At 39.0% G+C, this 18213-nt stretch overlaps 2 long non-coding RNA genes across 5 annotated transcripts; both read left to right on the forward strand.

The window, feature by feature from the left end:
• The first annotated feature begins 1461 nt into the window (after positions 1–1461).
• On the forward strand, positions 1462–2706 carry LOC110923213. The gene is made up of 3 exons (XR_002583840.2): positions 1462–1797; positions 2487–2541; positions 2635–2706. It is a non-coding gene; the product is annotated as an uncharacterized LOC110923213 (long non-coding RNA).
• An 83-nt stretch (positions 2707–2789) lies between these two features.
• Positions 2790–5299, forward strand: LOC110923212. Of its 4 annotated transcripts, XR_004886613.1 has the most exons (5): positions 2790–2877; positions 3789–3994; positions 4452–4566; positions 4662–4750; positions 4848–5299. It is a non-coding gene; the product is annotated as an uncharacterized LOC110923212 (long non-coding RNA). The 4 variants fall into 4 exon arrangements; XR_002583839.2 differs by having other exon boundaries at positions 4452–4750; XR_004886612.1 differs by having other exon boundaries at positions 4452–4718.
• The last annotated feature ends 12914 nt before the right edge of the window (positions 5300–18213 follow it).

Consider the following 18213-nt stretch of genomic DNA (forward strand, 5'->3'; position numbering starts at 1 on the left):
GATCTCGGTATGATATATGATTCGGGAATACCCATCTTCTTTAGAACATCAAGCTGGATAATGTTCACAGAGCTTCCTCCGTCTATAAGGATCCTACGGACAAAATGGTTAGAAATAAAAAGAGTGATAACCAAACCATCGTGAAGAGGATCCTGAATGTCAACACGATCATCCTCATCAAAAGTTATGAATTTTCCTTCGGAGACACTGGATGTTCGGATGGGTCTATCTCCATTATCCATTTTGGTTTCCTTTGCATGCCTTTTAGCTGCTGAGAAGGATGCACTACTAGAAAATAGGTCTAAGGCAACTTTTTAGAAGCAACCCTTTTCAAATGAGTTGCATTTGTCTCTAATGCAACATCATTTAACATAAAGGTTGCATTAGAAGATCTAATGCAACCTTGTTATTTAAAAGTTGCAATTTTTACTAAAAATTGCAACTTTTTTCTTAAAAGGTTGCAAATTTTATTGAAATTGTAACTTTTGTTATAAAGGTTGCATTGTGAAAATTTAAATGCAACTCTAATTTTAAAAGGTTGCATTGTTAGAAGTTAAATGAAACTCTTATTTTAAATGTTGTATTGTTGGAAGTTAAATACATTTTGTATAGCAAATGAAAGATAAAAATTCAAAAAATAAAGTCGCTTCCAAAAGGATATTAAACCTGTATGATTTACATCGATCAAAAGTCATATACTAAAATACCGGTATCGATTTCGAAAATACTATTACCAAAACCGATGTCGGGTCGGTATTCGTTCGGTTTGTCACGCTACCAGTACCATACCGACAAATGTTATACAACTTACGATACTAAAAAATACTCAATACAAATCCTTTTCCAACAAATATATACTGATCGAAAGAAAAACTAAATACATCACAAACGCAAATTAGTTAAGAAAAATCAAACTAATATAAACAGTGAATTTAAAGCTTAAAAACACATTATTTCATACAATATACATTTTAATATATAATATTAATTCATACAATATACATTATATTATGATATATAATATATATAAGTATATATAATGATTATGATAATAATAATAATAATAATAATAATAACAACGTTAACTTTAGCTTGCCCCCAAATTGATTTTAATAATAATCAACCAATGAGAGTGTGTCATGTCAAAGTGGTAAGCTATGCTCAGAAGTGTTAGCAATGGTTAGACATTTGGTGAAGTGGTAAACTATTAAAAAAAAGGTATGATTGGTTGAGATTGGAATGGATCCCACCCCACACTACCCTCTCTCTCATACCCTCCCTTCACCACTTCGGCAAGCCTACACCGATTTGGCAAACTTTTGAGTGGCAAACTATGTTGGCGGTGGTGTTACCAATTGGCAAACTAAGTTTGCCACACTTTGCGGCACCCCACTCCATATACCCTAATGTTTAATATATAAAAAACGAAATATAAATTTTATTTTCCTCACATCCCTAAAAGAAAATACCCCAAATTCAAGTTTTTTTGTGCTATTACCCGGTCACTACCAAATTACAAATCTCCAACTTCCCTCTCCCCCAAAATTTCCCTCCTATACCCTAAATCAATTTCCCTCTCTAGAATTGCTAATCCATTTTCCCTCTATGCAGATCTCCACCAAGGTTAATGGAGCACATAACTATCGCACCAATGGGAGCCACCACCACCGGCGTTCTCTCTCTATCTCCCTTTGTCGACTTCACCACCATCGCTGACTGTTGACCACCGTATGCTGCTGCAATCCGACGTCCCAGTGCCCTTGCCCCTTTACGATTTGCCAGCCTGGTCCAAATTTTGTAAGACTTTACTCGTTTCTACACATTTACTAGGATCATCAAAAACCCCCTTAATTTTTAGTCGCGTTGATATTCTTATTGCTAATTTGAATGCCATGTTTGTTCCCAATTTTATGTTGTTTGTTGTTGTAATTTTGCTACCTTTTATAACTTAAGTGATTTTATTGTATTGTGAAAGTTGTACGATTCACCTACCCTTTCATTCGAGTCCAACAATTTTTGTATGTTTATTATTCTCATAATTTTATACATAGGATGTATTTTCTGCAGATGTAAAAGAAACATAAGGTGATGAGTGTATTGTGGGGTTACTATTAAAATTAATAATCTGTCTAGTATTCAGTTTCATTACTCATTAGTTAGCATAGTGGCTTCTTTTTAATAACTTTCCTTAGACTGCAGGGAGTGGGGCATTGGTTGGGGCGGGTAAACCCCTTCATCGCCAGCTTGGGTCGTTGGTAGTTTTTCAAGCTCGAGTTCGGCTAGGGCTCGGCTTGTTTATTATTTATAAATTAGTTATTATAATTATTATTTAATATATAATTTATTAATTTTTTTTCATAATTTTATAATAAACAAATATTATTGTTTAAATACATATTTTATATATAAATTATAAATATATAAACAGTAGGCTTGTTTAAGCTGACAAACTTGGTTTTAAATTGCGTAATGCGCTCTGATGGAAGGAGCTTGTGGAGAAAGCACGATCTCAGCAGCTACAGCCCCATGTATACAACTCAGGTAACAACCAAGTTAAATTAGAAATTTGGATCTTGTTTCATTACAAAAACTTGTGGACAAAATGGTATTGAATTATGTGGTTCTGGATGCCAGGGACTTTCACTCTCTCCAACTTAGGAATGTTTGGAGTGGATCGCTTTGATGCTATTCTACCACCTGGGCAGGCATGTATTAACAAATAGTGTGATTTTTTTCAAAACATTTTTCTTTCCAAGTTAGATTTAGTCTTATTAACATGTCTATTTGTTGTAGGGGGCTATTATGGCTGTTGGAGCTTCAAAGCCTACTTCTATTGCTGATAAGGATGGATATTTCAGTGTGAAAAGTCAAATGCTGGTGAGTTTTTCATGTTAAATGATGTATTAGATCCATATTATCTTTATTTAAATGACCCTTAGACGAAAGGAAGATCAAATAGAAAAACTATCATACGTTATCACAACCCTGTTGGTCTCCTCAATTCTTGCTAGGTGACCTAGATATTTAATCTGACTTGACAGTTCACACTAATCTTTGATGGAATGGGAAAAAGAACTGTTTGGGTTGATGCATTTGCAGTATTAGATTTTGCGTGAAGACCTAAAATTTTATGAATTAAAGAAAGAAGGATTAAATCTTAACTCCTAAGTTAGAAAATGTCCTAAGCGATAAGAGAATGATGCATTTTCTGTTTGTGTGATGACTCACTAAACGAGAACATGACCGAAAATATTTCTTAATGCGGGTGTTTCTTCCGTCATTCTACCATAATTTTTCCCCTTACTTTTATGAAACTAATTGAGCTGATGATTATTATCATCAAATCCATATCTTGGCCCTTATTTCCTTAGTCTATGTTTTATTTTATTTGACATCCTGTTCGATTTCACTCCGTCTTATTCTCTAGTTCTGTTATAAAAGACTAGTTCATATGTCTTATTTCCTTGTTCATATATTCGCAAAGATGAAGGGAAGTTGAAATGGGATTAACATCTTAAAGAATCACGAGGTTTATTTTTAAGAGGAAAACTTTAGTTTCAGAATTTTTTAAGATAAAGAGGTTGGTAAGGGGTCAAAACGGGTAACTTTTGTAAAATCCAGGTTGGCCGCAACACTGTTGTTCAAAAATAATTTTAAAGTTTTTAGTAACCTATAAAAGTTATATTATACCAATTATACTTCAACTATTTGAATAAACTTATTTTGGAGGTTTTATGCCCTAAAACTACACTTTGGGCACTTTTGACCTGTTTCCTTTTTTATTTTAGCATTTCAATTGGTCAAGCCAGACATGGTATCTTCTATATTCCACTTCTTTTAGCAGTCACAAGTTGGCTAAAACTCGAAGCAAAGCTTGGGCTTGGGCTTGAGCTAGCTTAAGCTCTACTCGTTTGCACCCCTACCTGTGATTCATATGACTAATCCTTGAGTTCTGCTGGATCTATTTCTCCTTTTTCAAGAGTGTTTGGAAAAGGTGAGTTGATTGATAACTATTTTTATATTAACTGTTGTGCTCTTACTTTATCAACGACATATTGTCAATTGGTATTATAGTAACTGTTGTTTGTCTGTTTGGAATGCTTTATTACCTGTATATTGTGGAGATAGAACAATCAATATTAGTTTTGCTATGATGAATTACATTATATTCTAGGCAGGTGACAACAATACTGATCACCACACCAACCAGAAAGGGACCGGGTTCTCTAGTTACAAAGGAAATTTTTAAGTTTGAGACGTTTAAACAATATCCGATTACTTGTTCGGATGATTTAATTAATATATATATAGACCGGTGACTAGGACTTTTAGCATATTTACTGAGCTAGAACTGCTTTCATGTAGCATATAAACAATTGGTAAGTAAATGAATTATTTATACTTTTTGGTGACAAAGTATTAGTTGGTGCACATATTTGTGGATGTTTCAGGTGATTTGATTCTTCTGGTGCCTGTTCTATGTAGATAGTGCTGATGACTGCTGGCTTGCTACATGCAAGGATAACATGAATTGTGATATAATGTCTTCATACTGTGGTCAAAACCGTATGGGGGATTATGCATTTTTTAATACAAGTTGCAAACCTCTTCAACCATATTAAATAACTCTGGTAGTAAGCATTTTATTATTTTTCAATCAGTTAGCTCGCTTGGTCAAAACCTCAAGACAAGTACCTACTTATGGGATTCTTGGACAGGTATTATTCTAGTTTCTTCTTCTAGGCAACATGTAAGTGGGAAATGTTTGTATATCTTGCATACACATTGTGTTATTTAACTATATATGCACATATTTTATTTTGATTGTTTTGGTTGGTGCAACATAGATATCTTTACTCAATGACATTAAGAGTAGAAATGAGGGTAAAAAGGAGGGATGTAGAGGTATGGATGTCCCACAAGATGCTTCCTGAAGATTTGAAGGAAGGTGTGACACTCTATGAACAAAAGAAAACAGGAAGTCAATGAAGAATCTCTTGTTCACAAGCTGCCCGAGGACTTATGGAAGGACATATAGCTCAATGGACAATACAACCGGCAACCAAACTGCCAAATTGTTCATGTAAAATAACATCAGGCATATATAATATTTCATACTGCTCCAAGTATAGAAAAAAACCCACAAATCAGTAGCATCACAAGGCTGTTTGGAAGGTTTTATTATCAAACCCAGCAACCTATTCCTTATTTTTATTGCCTTTTCCATTGTAATTGGCCCCTTTATTTTTATTTTGATTACATTGTAATATTGAGTTTGGACATATGCTAATATATATAAGGGTATCTTTTGTATTTTTCTTATTATTCTATTGGTGTAACTGAGATAATAATACAAATTTTAGTACTTTAAACAATGATGCTATTGAGTTGTATTTGGTTGTAAAAAAGGTTGCAATTGTTATAACCAAAATCTTTAAAAGTGTTGCATTTGATGTAAAAAAAGGTTGCATTTGAGTGAAACAAAAGTTTCTTTTAGTGTAGCAAAGGTTGCATTTCGCGCATCAAAGGTTGCATTTAAAAGTAAAAAAGTTGCACTAGCTTGTAAAAAAGGTTGCATTATAAAAAAGTTGCATTTGAATACTAAATGCAACCTTTTCAAAAAAAGTTGCATTATCTAACAAAAAAGTTGCATTAGGTCTAATGCAACTTCGCCTAACGCAGCTTTTGTTAAAAGGTTGCATTAGGCCTAATGTAACCTTTAAAAGGTCTAATGTAACACTTTACCAGAGTTGCATTTGCTTCATTTTCTTGTAGTGATGTGCCACAAATGTCTGATCCTCCAGAAATAAAGTTTATTACTTGTGCATCTGCTGGAGGGGCCGGAGCTTTCTCAGGGATCCTTTCAGGATCCTGAGTCCTTGACTTTTTTCTACCCAATAATTCTTTCAGGTGCCCCTTCCTTAACAAGTATCCAATTTCTTTTCTCAGTGCAATGCATTCTTCTGTGAGATGCCCAAAATCTTCATGGTATGCACACCACTTTGATTTATCTTTAGTTGCAGCTGGTCTGTCATTTTTCCTGGGCCATCTAGCTTTATCACCTAAATTCTGCATCGCAAGGATTAGTTCATTGTTATCAACAGAAAAACAATATTCAGAAATTGGAGGATAATCCTCATCATCCTCTTCTTGATCAACAGCATGCACATTCTGGTTATCAGATTTGTTATAGGATCTGAACTTGTTGTTCTTGAACGAGGATCCTTGTTTTTCTTGTTTTGAGGATCCTGCTAATCTCTCCTGGATCCTCTTATCATCCTCTAGCCGGATGAACCTAAGTGCCCGGGTTCTTACCTCATCTAGGTTCCTGCAAGGTGTCATAACAAGATCATCATAGAACAATGAATCCCTAAGCAATCCCATTTTAAAGGCCTCAACAGCCGCGGCTATATCCAGGTTAGGAATGTCTAAGGATTCTTTACTAAATTAGTGATATAATCCCTTAATGATTCATTATGACCTTGGGTTATCCTATATAAATCACTAGTTAAACGTTCGAATTTTCTACTACAAGAAAACTGATTATTAAATAGGTTAACTAGATTAGCAAATGAGGTAATAGAGTAGGGGGAAGACTTAGCAGCCATTTGAGAGCTGATCCAGTAAGAGTGGATCCAAATCCCTTGCACAGACATGCTTCCTTTAACCTTTCTAGGATTGGATTGATCTCCATCCTCTCACTGTATTGTGCTATGTGTTCTTCAGGATCCGTTGAACCATCATACAACTTAATGGTTGGCACGTGGAACCTCTTGGGTATCTCAGCATCACAGATTGGTGGTGTAAAACGAGATATCTTATGGCTCCCATCTACAATCTCCGGGATAGGTTTGACCACTCCTGGGACACTTGATATCATGTCCTTCAACTTTTGCAATTCTCTGGCGATGGCATGATTGATACCTGTATCCTGCATGAATCCATGGTTAGTAGTAAGAGAATTATTAAAAGTGTTACCTCCCACCGGGTTCAAATTAGTAACTCTGGATGTGAACCTATATTGTTGAGACTCTGGAATGATCGAAGGGCCAGTAGAAGCAATGGTCTGCATTGGGATAAAGTCCCCCTGATGGATATCTGAACTTCCTGATTGCAAACTCCTTAAGGATCCCGGCATCTGGAAGGATCCTTGAAACTGGGATGATCCTGGAACAAAGGAGTTTCCTTGAACCTGGGATGATCCTGGAACAAAGGAGGATCCTTGAACCTGGGATGATCCTTGAATAAAGGAGGATCCTTGAACCTGGGATGACCCTGGAACAAAGGAGGATCCTTGAACCTGGGATGATCCTGGAACAAAGGAGGATCCTTGAACCTGGGATTATCCTGGAACAAAGGAGGATCCTTGAACCTGGGAGGTGTTTTGGTCAAAAATCACACAAGGATAATGCAACCAAACTCTATGTAAACGGGGTATGATGCTTGGTTTATTGAAAGAGTAAAGGATCACTTTAGTATGTAATATGCAAAGACACAATGATTTATACGAGGAAAAAGCCCTTGATCAATGTATGATCTCCGGCATAAAAAACCTCGGGTGATGGCAACTACCGATCACCAACTTCAATATATCAAAATATGGTTACAACTTCGGATGATAATGAGCTGAGTACAAGGATCACTATAGTTTCGAGTGTCTAAGTGTGTGAGAATTGTGTTGTGTGTTCTTCCGAATGGGGAAGAGTGTCTATATATACAAGTGTAGGTGACCTATTTTAGGTAAAAAGACTAATAATCAGCTCATTACCCCTTTAGAAATAAAAGCAAATCTAGCCTAAATTGTCGCCCTTAAATCATGCCAAGTTTCCATATCCTTTGCAACGTCCATCTCCGATTAAGCACATGCTATAATTGTAAAGACGCGTCCTTTGATTGTGATGCTAAGAGCGGATCCTGCTAGATGTTCCTGCAAAACAACATTTAATTCAATGAAGGTAACTGTTAGCATGAGGATCCTGGGATGGTCCATGATCCTGATCCTGAAGTCCTGCTGAGGATCACTATCTGCTAAAGAAACAAGGATCATTGGTTAGGATCACATGTAAGGATCATGTATCTCAAAAATCCAGCCCTAACAATTGCCCCCAAAATATAAGGAGTTTATTGTAAATTAACGAGTTATATTTTGCTTTGATCTTATCTGCAACGGGCGACTCGGATAACTAGCCGTTATAACCGGACTAGCCGTTGCAACCTTTACGTCACTGAAGTGACATCCCTGCAAATCATGATTATAAATAGGAGATAGGGTTAGGATCAATCTGCATTTAAATTCAAGATATACTCCCTTTATAATCTCTACCGAAGATCGATCAGGTATTCTCTTCTCTTCTCTTTCTCTGTTTTTCTACTCCCCTATTTTTATTCTGCCATGAGTATGTTGCTCCGAAATTCCCCTCACAAGGATCACAAGAAGAGCAGTCCCCTGAAAAGCCAAGGGATCATTAAAGACTCTCCTACCGAGAGATGCTGCTTCACCGATGCTCATGTTGATAGGATCCGTCACTGTTTTCGGGCGGATGCTATCTTCAAGTCATTCACTTCCACCGCTTTAAGCGATTTTGTTTCCGACACCTGGGTGGCCTTTCCTGCAACTCCGTTTACCATAGGATATTCGTATCCTTTTCCAGCCTTCACCCAATCCTTCTTTTCCTTGACCGGCATATCTTATATCCAAGCCATGCCGATGATCTGGAGGGTTTTGTATACCTTCGAGAGGATCATCGAGCAGGAGGGGATTGACTTAGGGATGGCAGAGCTGGCTGAGCTTTATGATCTTACCACGTTTGGTTCCTATCGATATTTGCTGAAACGGAAAGCTGGGGAGGATCACCCTGTTTTTAAGGTCACCAAAAATGATACCAACTGGAAGCGACGATTCTTCTTTGTTAGGAGGGATACCATCCCTAACGGGAAGGATCTGCCCAAGGAGTGGGCTACTCATGGTAGGATAGAGGATCCTGGAAGGATCACCATCAGACTTGTTTCTTATGATGAAGATCACTAATGTTTCCTTTGCCTTTTGTGTTTTTTCAGCTATATCAGTTGCTCATCTCAGGTTAACCCCTGCTGCAAGAGAGAGAGTTTTAGCTTTCAAAAAGCTTGATCCTGAGACCAGAAGTTTTCAAGTCACCATCCAAGATTCGCAAGAAGTATCCTCCGCATCTGCCACAATGTCAAGTAAGTATCCTTATCAAAAAGTAAGTTCTATGCAAGACTGTTAAATTAGTTAGGAAACTTGTTTTGGTCAAAAATCACACAAGGATAATGCAACCAAACTTTATGTAAATGGGGTATGATGCTTGGTTTGTAGAAAAAGTAAAGGATCACTTCAATGTGAAATATGCAAAGACACGATGATTTATACGAGGAAAAAGCCCTTGATCAATGTATGATCTCCGGCATAAAAAACCTCGGGTGATGGCAACTACCGATCACCAAACTTCAATATAAGAAAAATGGTTACAACTTCGGATGATAATGAGCTGAGTACAAGGATCACTATAGTTTCGAGTGTCTAAGCGTGTGAGAGTTGTGTTGTGTGTTCTTCCGAATGAGGAAGAGTGTTATATATACAAGTGTAGGTGACCTATTTTAGGTAAAAAGACTAATAATCAGCTCATTACCCCTTTAGAAATAAAAGTAAATCTAGCCTAAATTATCGCCCTTAAATCATGCCATGTTTCCATATCCTTCACAACGTCCATCTCTGATTAAGCACATGCCATAATTGTAAAGACGTGTCTTCTAATTGTGATGCTTAAGAGCGGATCCTGCTAGATGTCCTGCAAAACAACATTAAATTCAACGAAAGCAACTGTTAGCATGAGGATCCTATGATGGTCCGTGATCCTGATCCTGAAACTCTGCTGAGGATCACTATCTGCCAAAGAAACAAGGATCACTGGTTAGGATCACATGTGAGGATCATGTATTGTAAAAATCCAGCCCTAACAATTGCCCCCAAAATATAAGGAGTTCATTGTAAATTAACGAGTTATGTTTTGCTTTGATCTTATCTGCAACGAACAATTCGGATAACTAGCCGTTAATTTCGAACTAGCCGTTGCAACCTTTACGTCATTGAGGTGACATCCCTGCAAATCATGATTATAAATAGGAGATAGGGTTAGGATCAATCTTCATTTAAATTCAAGATATTCTCCCTTTATAATCTCTACCGAAGATTAATCAGGTATTCTCTTCTCTTTCTTCCCTCTCTTGCTCTGTTTTTCTGCTTTTATCCTACCAAGAGTATGTTGCTTCGAAATTCTCCTCACAAGGATCACAAGAAGATCAGTCCCTTGAAAAGCCAAGGGATCGTCAAAGACTCTCCTACAGAGAGGTGCTGTTTTACTGATGCTCATGTTGATAGGATCCGTCACTGTTTTTCGGCGGATACCGTCTTCAAGTCTTTTACTCCCACCGCACTGAGTGATTTCGTTTCCGACGCCTGGGTGGCCTTTCCTGCAACTCCGTTTACCATAGGATATTCATATCCTTTTCCAGTTTTCAACCAGTCCTTCTTTTCTCTGACCGGTATGTCCTACATCCAGGCCATGCCGATGATCTGGAGGGTTCTGTGTACCCTTGAGAGGATCATCGAGCAGGAGGGGATTGACTTAGGGATGCCGGAGCTGGCCGAGTTATATGATCTTACCACATTTGGTTCCTGTCGATACTTGTTGAAACGGAAAGCTGGAGAGGATCACCCTGTTTTTAAGGTCACAAAAAATGATACCAACTGGAAGCGACGATTCTTCTTTGTTAGGAGAGATACCATCCCTAACGAGGAGGATCTGCCCAAGGAGTGGGCTACTCATGGTAGGATAGAGGATCCTGGAAGGATCGCCATCAGACTTGTCTCTTATGATGAGGATCACTAATGTCTTTTTGTCTTTTGTGTTTTTTCAGCTATATCCGTTACTCATCTCAAGTTAACTCCTGCTGCAAGAGAGAGAGTTTTAGCTTTCAAGAAGCTTGATCCTGAGACCAGAAGTTTTCAAGTCATCATCCAAGATTCACAAGAAGTATCCTCCGCATCTGCCACAATGTCAAGTAAGTATCCTTACCAAAAAGTAAGTTCTATGCAAAAATATTAAATTAGTTAGGAGACTTATCTTGTTTTGATTGTATAGGTGCTGGGAAATCTGCTAAGTCCGCCAAGTCTGCCTCCTTGTTTGGGATTGATGATCTTGCCAACGTCAAGTCTTCGAAGAAGAAGACTCCTGCTGCTAGTCCCTCTGCTTCAGCCCCTAAATTACCCATTAGGGGTAAGGGAAAGAAGAGGAAGGCTCCGGAGGATCTTCAAGGATTTCCTCTGCTCCGCCAACAGTTTCTCGACTATGTCAATGAGGTAAGGATCATTGCCCCTGTTGGTTATCTTGATGGTTTTGAGGATCACCTGTGTCATATCCTGTTTTTCTTGCAGAGATTTACCGAAATAGAGACTTATGTTAATCACGTTGAAGATCAAGACCGCCAGATTGCCGACCTTCAACAGATGGGTGTGCTGAAGGATCTCAAGATAGCTGATCTTGAGAAGGAGCTCCGAGCTACCAAGGATAAAGCTGTCAAAGCACTGATCAGCTTTGACTACGAGAAGCGTGACATCACCCAGGATGCTAAGGTTTCTGCTGCGATAACTATGTATAAGATCCAGCTGCAGATGGCTGCGGAGGCTCAGGATCCTTCCTTTGACAAAGGCACATGGGACGTGGAAGGTTGGAAGGCAAGGCTAGCAGAGTTGGAGGATGACGATGATGCTGAGGATATCCCAATGCTGGAGGGTGGTGATGCTGGCAAGGATCAGGGTGGAGAAGCTAGTGGAGCTGGTGGTGATGAAGCGGCGAAGGTTTGAGCTGCAGGATTGGGCAATGATGGATATTTTGAGACTAGGCCGGAGCCCAATTTTTTGAGTTTGGTAGTGGTTGTGATGTTTGAAACAATTTTATGGTTTGTACTTTGAACAATAGTTTTTAGGGTTAAGGATCCTGGATCCTTTGAACAATAGGTAGGATCGCAAATGGTGGAGGGATCCTCTGTTTGGGGGATGAAGCCTTTGTGATCTTGCCGCCTTTAATTTCCTGCACCTGCTAAGACCGCATAGACAATGGACACCCTTTGCCAACCCATGTGACGGGCCACGTTTTGCTGGTAGAAATGTGGGTTGGCAATTTTGACAACTTTTTGAAAGGGTTTAAGATCCTTTTGTTAATAATATAACTCTAATCTTTCTGGCTTATCTCGTGTTGTTATCCTTTATTTATCTTCTTTATTTTCCAGTTGTTTTAGAAATATATTTGTTAGAGTAACAAGAGTTGAGCAAACCATGTTTAATAAATTTAGGATATGATCCTAGATCAAATATCCTATCATTGAAACTATTCAAGGATCATAGTTTTAGTTGTCAAAGTGTAGGGTTGGTTAGTATACTCAAAATAGTCAAGGATCATACCTGAGGATCCAAGTTAGGATCCTAACCTTTAATCAAGATAACCATCAGTGAAATTTTAATGGATGATAAGGATCAAGGATCCTTATTTGTTAATCTTCGAGAACCTGAAAAATGGAACATATCTTGGGACTAAGCCAATGTAAAAGATAAATTAGTAGCTGGGGACATGCCCAAAGGATAACTGGGGATGATCCCAAAGGATCACTGGGGACAAGCCCAAAGGATAACTGGGGACAAGCCCGAAGGATAACTGGGGACAAGCCCAAAGGATCGTATGTAAACTGGAGTATGGCCCTTAATGGCGACTATCCAAACTTTGTGACATGAAAATGTCAAAACCTTAGCTAACGTGAAAACGTTAGAAACCTTATGAACGGATGTATGGTACGTCTACCATTATACGTAGGATCCTGGGTATAGCCAGTACGATGAGGTTGTCAGCCCCGGAAGTGGGTACTGGTCCCAAAGACGTGAACTATATCAGGATCATCGTGCGTTGCTGGCGGAAACTGGGGATAATCCCAAGGATAACTGGGGTTAGACCCAAGGATCTGTGTTGCTTTTGAAGATCTTTGAAGATATGCTGTAGATACCTGAACTATCATAACTCAAATGGTTCGTGAGAAGAGGATGAAGGATACAGGATCCTTATCCTTTGGTAAAAAGTAAGGAAATGTAATAATTTTAAGATAAGGACATTACCAGAGTAAGGATCACTGACATCGCCGGGATCCTTTGAGGATACTTCAATATAAGGATCACATGTTTGAAGGATCACGTTCACATAAAGTATCTCTTTAAGTGAACAGCATTCCAGGCTCTTGGTAATAAGTTTCCTTCCATGGTTAGCAATCTGTATGCCCCCTTTCCTGCTTCAGCCTCAATCAAATAAGGGCCTTCCCACTTTGGTGCTAACTTTCCGTCAGCAGGATTAATAGTGTTTTGGAATGTTTTTCTCAACACCATATCTCCGACTTGGAACTTCCTTATCCTAACATTTTTGTTGTAAGCACCAGCCATTCTTTGTTGGTAGCTTGCCATCCTTATCCTAGCCAGGTCCCTGATTTCCTCAATAGTATCCAAATCCTGAGCCAGGATTGTAGCATTCTCTTCAGGATCACGAGCACTTGTTCTAGCGGTTGGGATCACCATCTCTGTTGGGATCACTGCTTCTGCCCCAAATACTAAAGAAAAAGGTGTTTGACCAGTGGCATTCTTGGGAGTTGTCCTGTCAGCCCATAGCACATAAGGTAACTCCTCTGCCCATTTTCCCTTCTTGGATCCTAGCTTCTTCTTCAGATTGTTGATGATGATCTTGTTGGATGATTCTGCTTGGCCATTGGCCTGTGGATGAACTGGTGTTGATGTTATCATCTTGATTCCCCAACTGTCACAAAAGTTAGTAGTTCTGCTTCCAGTGAATTGGGAACCATTATCACATACAATTTCAGAGGGAATGCCAAATCTAGTTATAATGTTTCTTTTGATAAAGGATATAACTTCTTTTTCTCTGACTTGAGCAAAAGCTTCAGCCTCTATCCACTTAGAGAAGTAGTCAGTCATGGCAAGCATAAATACTTTTCCACCAGGTGCTTTAGGGAGCTTGCCAACTATATCCATCCCCCATCTCATGAATGGCCAAGAGGATGGTATGGGGTGTAGCAATTCAGCTGGTTGATGAAGGATATTGCTGTGTCTTTGACAAGGATCACATTTCCTAGCATATTCTACAGCATCCCTTTTCATGGTTGGCCAGTAGTATCCTGTTCTAAGGATCCTTGAGAACAATGCCCTGCCCCCAGTGTGGTTTCCACAATCTCCTTCATGGAAGTCTCTCAACACTTCTTTAATTTCAGGATCCTCGATACATCTTAAATATGGTCCTGCAAGAGATCGTTTATATAGCACATTATTTAAGATTGTGTATTGAGATACCTTAATCCTGAAGGCTCTAGGATTTTCTCCCATCGGAATCTCCCCGTTTTGCAAGTATCTCATGATTGGTGAGATCCATGATCCTGCATAAGATTGATCTTCTTCACTAGGGATTACTGCAGTATCCTCTTCTATTTCCATGGCCACCTGACTTTCAATAGCAGGAGCCAGGATATGGATGATAGGGATACTTGTATCTTCTGGAATCTTTAAGGATGATCCTAGGTTGGCCAATGCATCAGCTTCCGTGTTATCCTCCCTTGGTACCTGTGTTAAGCTGAAAGAAACAAAAGAAAGTGCCAATTTTTTGACTACCTCTAAATATTTGGTTAGTTTTTCACCTTTAACAGCATAGGATCCATTAAAGTGATTGGTGATCAATAATGAGTCTACATATACTTTAAGATATTTCACCCCCATATCCTTAGCAATTTGCAAGCCAGCAATTAAGGCTTCATATTCAGCCTCATTGTTAGTTGCTTGGAACTCACAGGCTATGGAGTGGGGTATTATGTCCCCCTGTGGCGATTTTAGTAGTATCCCGAGCACTGTGCCCTTGACATTTGAGGATCCATCAGTGTGTAGTATCCAAGGATCCTTGGTCTCATCCAGCTGCTGGACTTCCAATTCTGCTTCTTTTTGTAGATCGCTACTGAAATCAGCCACAAAATCAGCTAATGCTTGGGATTTAATGGCTGTTCTTGGCTCATATCTTATATCATGGGCACTAAGCTTTACTGCCCACTTAGCCATTCTTCCTGACATCTCTGGTTTCCTGAGGACATTCTTAATTGGAAAGTTAGTTCTAACAACAATAGTATGGGTTTCAAAATAATGCCTTAACTTAGTTGATGCCATGATTAATGCAAGAATAAGTTTTTCGAGGTGTGAGTACCTGGATTCGGCATCAAGTAAACTCTTACTTACATAGTAGATAGGATATTGTGTACCTTCATGATCCTTAACCAGGAAAGCACTTACAGCGGTTGAGGATACCGCCAAATATAAGGATAACACATCTCCTTTTTCGGGCTTTGATAATGCTGGTGCTGAGGACATATATTCTTTCAGTGCTTGTAAAGCATTCTCATGTTTCTCAGTCCATTCAAAATTCTTGTTCTTCCTTAGGATATCGTAAAATTCTTTACATTTCTCCGAGGATTTTGATATGAACCTGTTCAGAGCTGCTATCCTGCCTGTTAGCCTTTGCACATCCTTAGCATTGGCAGGGGACTTGATATTCACTAGTGCTTTAATTTGCTCCGGACTTGCCTCAATGCCCCTCTGAGTTACCATATATCCTAGGAATTTACCTGCCTTAACACCAAAGTGGCATTTTGAAGGATTAAGCTTCATGTTATAATTATCAAGGATATCAAATGCTTCTTCCAAATCCCTTAGGTGATCCTCAGCTTTCTTTGATTTGACTACCATATCATCTATGTATACTTCCATAGTCTGTCCAATTTGATCTTTGAACATCATATTCACCAGCCTTTGATATGTTGCACCTGCATTTCTTAATCCAAAAGGCATGGCAATATAACAATACAAACCTGTTGGGGTCATAAAGGCTGTATCCTCTTGGTCAGATGGTTCCATCTGGATTTGTTGGAATCCAGATGATGCATCCATAAAGGTCAACAGTTCATGCCCCGCTGTTGCATCCACCATGGAGTCAATGTGGGGTAATGGGAAAGGATCCTTGGGACATGCCTTATTCAGATCAGTGAAATCGACACATACCCTCCACTTTCCGTTTTTCTTTTGGACAACGACCACATTGGCTAACCATTTTGGATACTTTACCTCTCTGATCATACCTGCTCGAAGTAGTCTCTCTACTTCTTCTTGGATAATGGCATTCCTTTCTGGTGCAAACTTCCTCCTTTTTTGATGGATTGGTTTGATAGACCTGTCAATGCCAAGTTTGTGAGTAATAATATCCTAAGATATACCTGTCATATCTTCATGTTTCCAAGCGAAGGTAGATTTTCTTCTTTTGAGGAAGGATATTAAGTCTTCTTTCATCTTGCCAAGGATCCCTGATCTGATATAGATTTTTGATTCAGGATCACTAGGATCCAAGAGGATTTCGTCCACATCTTGTTCCCTTGCCTCCAAGACATTCCTCGGAGGATACTGTAATTGCTATTGCTCCCTTGGCTTCGAGGTTGGCTTCATGGATGAGGTATAACAATCCTTAGCCTCCTGCTGATCACTGTCGATCTTGATTATCCCCCATGGGCTAGGGAGTTTCACACATTGATGATAGGTGGATGGGACTGCTTTCATATCATGTATCCAGGGCCTGCCAAGGATAACATTGCAACAAGATAAACAGTCAATAACACAAAATTTTTGATAATTATGTAATCCTTCCACGTAGATTGGTTGTTTGATGTCCCCCAGAGTTTTCTTCGTTTCTCCACTGAATCCTACAAGCACGGAGGATCTTGGTGTGATGTCTATTTCTGGAATACCCATTTTCTTCAGAACATCAAGCTGGATAATGTTCACTGAGCTTCCTCCATCGATAAGGATCCTGCGGACAAAGTGGTTAGAGATAAAGAGAGTAATAACCAAACTATCATGATGAGGATCCTGAATGTTAATGCGATCATCCTCATCAAACGTTATCATCTTCCCCTCTGAGACACTTGATGTTCTAATAGGTCTTTCTCCATTATCCATTTTTGACTCCTTTGCATGCCTTTTGGCCGCCGAGAAGGATGTACCACAGATGTCTGATCCTCTGGAAATAAAGTTGATCACTTGTGCATTTGCCGGAGGTGCTGGAGCCTTTTCAGGGATCCTTTCAGGATCCTGAGTCCTTTGCTTTTTTCTTCCCAATAGTTCTTTTAGGTGCCCCTTGCTTAACAGATATCCAATCTCTTTTCTTAAAGCTATGCATTCTTCAGTTAGATGCCCGAAATCCTCATGGTATGCACACCATTTTGACTTGTCTTTAGTCCCGGATGGTTTATCATTCTTCCTGGGCCACCTAGCTTTTTCACCTAGATTCTGCATTGCAAGGATTAGTTCATGATTATCAACGGAAAAACAATATTCGGAGATTGGAGGATAATCTTCATCATCCTCTTCTTGGTCAACAGCATGCACATTCTGGTTCTCATTTCTATGGTAGGATTTGAATTTGTTGTTCTTGAAGGAGGATCCTTGCTTCTCCTGTTTTGAGGATCCTACTTGTCTTTCCTGGATCCTCTTGTCATCCTCTAGCCGGATGAACCTGAGTGCCCGAGTTCTTACTTCATCTAGGTTCCTGCATGGTGTCATAACAAGATCATCATAGAATAATGAATCCTTAAGCAGTCCCATTTTGAAGGCTTCAACAGCCGTAGCCATATCCAAGTTGGGAATGTCCAAGGATTCTTTACTAAATTTAGTTATATAATCCCTTAACGATTCATTATGACTTTGAGTTACCCTATATAAATCACTGGTTAATCTTTCAAATTTTCTACTACAAGAGAATTGGTTACTGAATAAATTAACTAAATTAGCAAATGAAGTAATAGAGTAAGGGGGAAGACTTAGCAGCCATTTAAGAGCTGATACAGTAAGAGTAGATCCAAATCCTTTACATAGGCATGCTTCCTTCAACTTTTCTGGGATAGGATTGATTTCCATCCTCTCCCTGTATTGTGCTACGTGTTCCTCTGGATCCGTTGTACCATCATATAGCTTCATAGTAGGGATATGGAACCTTTTGGGTACCTCTGCATCACAAATTGGTGGTGCAAAGCGAGATACCTTATTGCTTCCATCTGCAATCTCTG

Source organism: Helianthus annuus, chromosome 17 (assembly GCF_002127325.2).
Source record: "Helianthus annuus cultivar XRQ/B chromosome 17, HanXRQr2.0-SUNRISE, whole genome shotgun sequence".
NCBI classification, from domain to species: domain Eukaryota; kingdom Viridiplantae; phylum Streptophyta; class Magnoliopsida; order Asterales; family Asteraceae; genus Helianthus; species Helianthus annuus.